Here is a 5948-nt window from a genome sequence, read left to right as displayed (position 1 = left end):
CATGGGCCAGGGAGGGTTCATGGTGTGGAAGGAAGGCTTCAGGAACTCATTAAGGGAATCAGATCAGATTTCACATTTATTAAGCTCTTTCCATGTGCCAGGTACTGTGCTATGTGCTGGATAAATGTGAAAACTGCTCTGATGACCTTATTGGGATCCCAAATCCTTCCTTTTACACAGATGAGCTCCCCATCTCCAAAGTCTCTCTTTCTCTCTCCCTCGGCACTGGCTACCTTTGCAGTTGCCTCACAGGGTCCCTGTACATGGGTCCAAAGTGCTGGGGCTGCCTCCCACAAAAAGTCATGTGTCCCAACGTCTGAGGTCTTCATCTGAGGCAGCTCCCATACTCACCCTCAGTTGAATTTGTCTTTAAAAGTTGATTTCAAGGTACTTCTCAATCTTGTCCTGTGTTTTTCCTGAGTGCTAGAATTGCTGGTTACAGACACTCTTCTTATGTAAGTTTACTAAATACTAAGGAGTGTTCTAACCAGATTTCAGTGTAGTAACAATGACTTCGTATCTTTTACTTGCGTGTTGTCAAGGACCAGTTACGTAAGTAACACTCAGAATGAAATTTAAGCTGCTCAGTATCTGTTTTTGGTTCTTTTCTAAAAGCTACCAAACTGTGTTTTTCCTGCCATCGTAATTAATATAAGCAGGTTTCCTTTCAGAATAAAGGCATATTTTTTCCTGCCTTCATAATTAATATAGGTGGGTTTCCTTTCAAAATAAAAGTACATTCTGAGAACTAAATAGAACATGATTTATCTTCAATATTCAATTGTCTGAAAGCTGTTTAAAATATTCCTCCTGCTGAGTTAAATAATTGGTGGTATTGAGTGTCTGGACCTTTTTTTTTTTTTTGCTAGCTATAATAACAGCCACTTTTTAACATAATGAATTATGTATACCAAGGAAGTACAGAAATGAGCCATTGGAGTAAAAAATCATGAACTCATTTTTAGAACTTTTGAAGGACATTTGAAGGACAGGCATCACAGATGTGGATCACTAAGAAACATTCCACTTGTTAAAATGAAGTAAAACAGTAACTAGTAGGGTGGGAATCAGAAGGTCTGGATTTTCGTCTGGATTCTGCACTGTCTAGTTGTGTGACCTTGAGAAAGTCACTCACCTATTTTCTATGGTTTTCATTTTCTTCCACTGTAAACCAAGGGGATGGAATCAGATGATTTCTAAGTTTCTACACTTTTTGACTACTACATTTTGACATTCTCTATGGCAATTATTAGACATTTTGGTGAATTCTAAGCATTAATATACATAAGACCATTATCAGGGAGAGGCAGTGTTGCCTAGTGGAAATCCGTTAACTAATCAATGAGCATTTATTAAATGCTTACATTCAGAAGGCTTGATTTCAAATCCTGAATGACCATAGTCACACCTTAGTTTCCTCTTCTATAAAATAAAGAAATAATGTTTACATTATTTATATTATTTGTTGTTCAGTTATTTTTCAGTCTTGTCTGATTCTTTGTGCTCTCATTTGGGATTTTCTTGGCAAAAATACTGGAGCAGTTTGCCATTTCCTTCTCTAGCTCATTTTACAGCTGAGGAAACTGAGGCAAAGAGGGTTAAGTGACTTGCCCAGGGCCACATTGCTAGTAAGTGTCTGAGGCCAGATTTAAACTCAGGTCTTCCTGACTCCAGGCTTAGCATCCTATCTACCGCATCACTTAGCTGCCCTAACAACATATATGTTCATCTGCAAGAGAGATGGAAAGGTCCTGTGAGTCTTAGGGTACAAAGCCAAGCAGGTGGTAATGCATGTTGATTAATGTCATTTCAATTGATAAAACTATATCTATTCCTGACAGTGGTGAGCACTGTGAGATTAGAACTCTCTTTTCTGGGTCTTCAGGAGCTGTGGCCTCTGGGGAAGTGGAGCACCTGAAGAGCCAGTTACTTAGGCACACCTCCAAAGGACCGATGAGTATGGGGCTGGACTAGAAGCCATGTTAGTGGCCTGAAGGACACTGCTCTTCTGGGGTCCCTGGGCCCTCTGGCTCCACCTGATACAGAGGGAAAGTTGGTAGTGGAGGTTATGGCTCTGGTTAGGCCACCTGGTACTGCCACCTCCACAGGGTACCTTGCTAAGAGGAAAAAAAGACGCAGAATGAGCACTTAAGGACATGAAAGGTTCAAGTGAATGCATTTTAAGGAATGGGGGGACCTGGGCAGCAGGGAAGGAGCCAGTAAATAAGAAGACTTTGAAGATGATGAAAATATTCATGACATTTAGGTATGTCTTCTCTGTAGTTTATAAGCCCATGATCTCTTATGTTTTTTAATCTCAGACCATATTTTTTAAAGGGAATTGGGGTTAAGTGACTTGCCTAGGGTCACACAGCTAGTAAGTGTCAAGTGTTTGGTCTGAGGTCGGATTTGAACTCAGGTCCTCCTGACTCCAGGGCCGGTACTCTGTCCACTGCGCCACCTAGCTGCCCCTCAAGCTGTATTTTCCAACATGTTGGTATCCTCCTTTTCTCTTTCATTGAATTTATAATTTTTTATTGACATGCAATTCAATTATAAATTCAAAATTATTCTCATTATGTAGAGTGGAAAGGGGGAGATAACCCCTCAGCATTTTTTTCCACCTTAAAATTCTTAACTTCCTCTTCCTCACTTTTGCCCAAAAGTAAATAAAACTATTAACAATTCCCTTTATCATTAGGATATAGTATCAATGCTACTGTCCTCTTCAGAAGAATCTGAAATCAAAACACAGGTTATTTGGATAGAAATGCCTCCCTGTATGGCGGCAAACCAATTGGCCAGGCTAGGCACTTATCCAAATGACAGATGGCAAATAATAACATCTCACAAGCATCTCCCTGGGATGATTGCATCTAATAATGCTGGCCTTGATCTTGAAAAATGTGCTCATTCAGAGATCAAATTAACGACTACCGGAGCTGTCAATTTCTGGGCATCCTTGTAAAATGTGTGCTTTTTTAGAAGAGAATTATTACCTGCTGGCACATGAGCTTTACCTAAAATCTTGCTGGGTCACAGGCATTATTGCTGTTATCATGTTGTTTGCATGTATCTTGACTCTTTAACCACACTCTAATCTCATGAAGTGTAGGAAATCGAAGGCTTCTTTTTTTTTCCTCAGCAGTTTACACAGTGCTGTGTATATATGCTCAGCAAATATTGGTCATGGATGATATCATCATGATGCTGTGAAATTATAAATATATTTGGTTAGCCTTATTGGTACAGAGGCATAAAATATGAGCTAATATGGCAAGCCATAGCCTGAGTGACACTGATGTGTCAAACCAGACCTTACTTTGATCATATATATTTCAACAAATATTACTATCTGCAAGGCAAACTGCTAGGTGCTGGGATTTCAACAACCAAAATGAAACAATCCCTGCTCTCTCTTCCATTCATATATACATAATATATAGAATAAAGAATAAACGTATACATAATAAACATGTGTGTGTGCATGTATGTGGATATATAGACATATACACACCTATTTGTATATTATATGTGTGCATACATATAAGAGAAGCAGCTAGATGGTGCAACGGATAGAGGGCTGGGACTGAAGTCAGGAAGATCTGAATTTAAACTCATCCTCAGACACTTACTAGCTGTGTGACCTTGAGCAAGTCATTTAACTTCTGTTTGCTCAGTGTTCTCATTTGTAAAACAGGATGATAATAGCACCTACCTCCCAGGGTTGCCGTGAGGATTAAATTGGATAATAATTGTAAAGCACTTAGCACAGGGTCTGACACATAGTAAGGGCTATGTAAATGTTAGCTATATATGTGTTCGTATTCATGATCTTTTTTTTTTAACCACTGTGATAGGACTTGATCTGCAAATCAGGAGTCACAGATGTATTAAAAACAGTTTGTTGTGAGAAAAGATCTCAGATAGGTTGAGTGGTAAAGATAAGAGGCAATGAATGGAGCGGTGAAAATAAGTAAGCTAAAAAAAAAAAATTAAGAAACTTTATATAATGCCAGGAATGACCAGGGCACAAACTTGGAAGAGAAGAGGGATTTGAAAGCATATACAATCAAAACCCTGAATGTAAAAAAAAAAATACAGCCTGCCTATAAAAAGTTAGAATTCTTTGACAAAACTATGCAAGAGTCTATAAAAATATTATAAAACAAGTGGGAGCTATTTAGGAGATACATGGGAAAAGGATCAATAGTTTACCAGAAGGGTACAAACCTTATCCTAGTAAAAAGATCCCTAAAAATCAGAATGGACCAAATAGAAATTAATGACTTCAGGAAGCAACAAGAAAGATTGAAAAAACCAAAGTAAAAAGACTGAGAAAGTATAGGAAAATGTAACATATGTCATATCAAAAACAACTGGCCTGGAAAACAGGTCAAGGAGAGACAAAAATCATTGGATTGTCTGAAATTCATAAGAAATAAAAAGGAAGATGGATATCATATTTCAAGAAATCATTAAGGGAAACTGCCCAAACATATTACCAAGAGGGCTGTGTGAAAAATAGAAAAAATCCACAGATTACCTCCTTTCAGGAATGTCACTGCCAAAACTCAGCTTCCAGATAAAAGTAAAAGAAGAAAAAAGACAAGATGGGAAGATATAGATTATACAACAGCTCGGTTCATTGGACTCAGACCAACTTGGACCACTCAGAGCCTCATCTCTGAAACATGAATTAGGCTTGACTTCTTTTTCCCTTAAAATGTGGTAAAGCTAGGACTTAATTGACCTAGGGTGGGGAAAAGCTCATGAGACATCCCTTGATGAAGCTTTCTACTAGCCATGTTGTCGTTATTTCATGATCACTTACAGGCATTAAAGGCCCAACCAGGTGGGTCAGGCTCCTTCACATTTGACAGGTATCTGAAGCCTGTTCAAGTCCCCACATGCCGTTCTGCTGAACAAATATATTTCCATGTGGAAATAGGGGTGGGTGTGGATGGGAGGAGTGCACCTACCTGAGGTAAGTACTACTACATTCTTGTTGAATATCCTTTCTACATTAGGACTAAGTAAACTGTTAGTTAACTGTTTTGTTAACTGTTCAATGACCTGAAAGTACCTCATTTTGTCCTAACATTGAACCTGAGCTAACAGAACATTGGCTTGAGTCACACCCACTACCAGCAATGACCATGGCTGAATCATACTAGCCAAGAGGCCAAATTACCTATCCTGCCATTTACCCACGGCTTTCACATGAGAGATGTGGTCTTGAAGAATTGAAATACCATCATTCTCACCGTCAATCAGCATTCATGAGTATCTGCTATGTATAAAGTGGCAGACAGTAAGAAGCATTGGGCCTAATTCCTGTCTTTCCACTCATTCCCTGTGAGATCTTACTGAGCAAAAAAAGTTCTTCTCTCTATGTTTCACTTTCTCTACCTTGGAAATTAAGATAGGATTGACCTATCTTATCAATAGGTCATGATAAATCACAGACTTATGCTGCTGTTCAAAGTTTCTTCTTTATCAAAATTGGCTAAAGTGCTTCTTAATTACGTCAGGACCTGTTGCAATTTCCTATTCAAGTCTCTTATCACTCATCACAAGGCAAAGGCCAAACCACTGGACACCAGCATGCACTTGCTCTTTTCATCCAAGTCCAAATTTGTTCCTCTGATGGCCACGAAGGCAGCTGAAGCAGGCTCTGTGGAGTGCTCAAAGCTTGGTCAGCATCAAAGGCACTAGGGTCATCCAGTGCATCCTGAGCTATCACCAGTTGTCTTGACTTTTGTCTGCCACTGGACTTCCATGACTCAGGAAGAGAGGGCGAGGTTGATGACTTTGAACAACTCTGCCTCACTTATGCCCGATACATGTGCAAGTCAAGACATCACCCCATGATGTCATTGGTCCTCTTTGAAAACAAAGGAAAAACAATAGTAGTAGTAGTAGTTGCTGTGGGTCAGTCATTTTCA

Source organism: Phascolarctos cinereus, unplaced genomic scaffold (assembly GCF_003287225.1).
Source record: "Phascolarctos cinereus isolate Bilbo 61053 unplaced genomic scaffold, phaCin_HiC Scaffold_3;HRSCAF=262, whole genome shotgun sequence".
Lineage (NCBI taxonomy): Eukaryota > Metazoa > Chordata > Mammalia > Diprotodontia > Phascolarctidae > Phascolarctos > Phascolarctos cinereus.
This window is presented reverse-complemented; position numbering follows the sequence as displayed.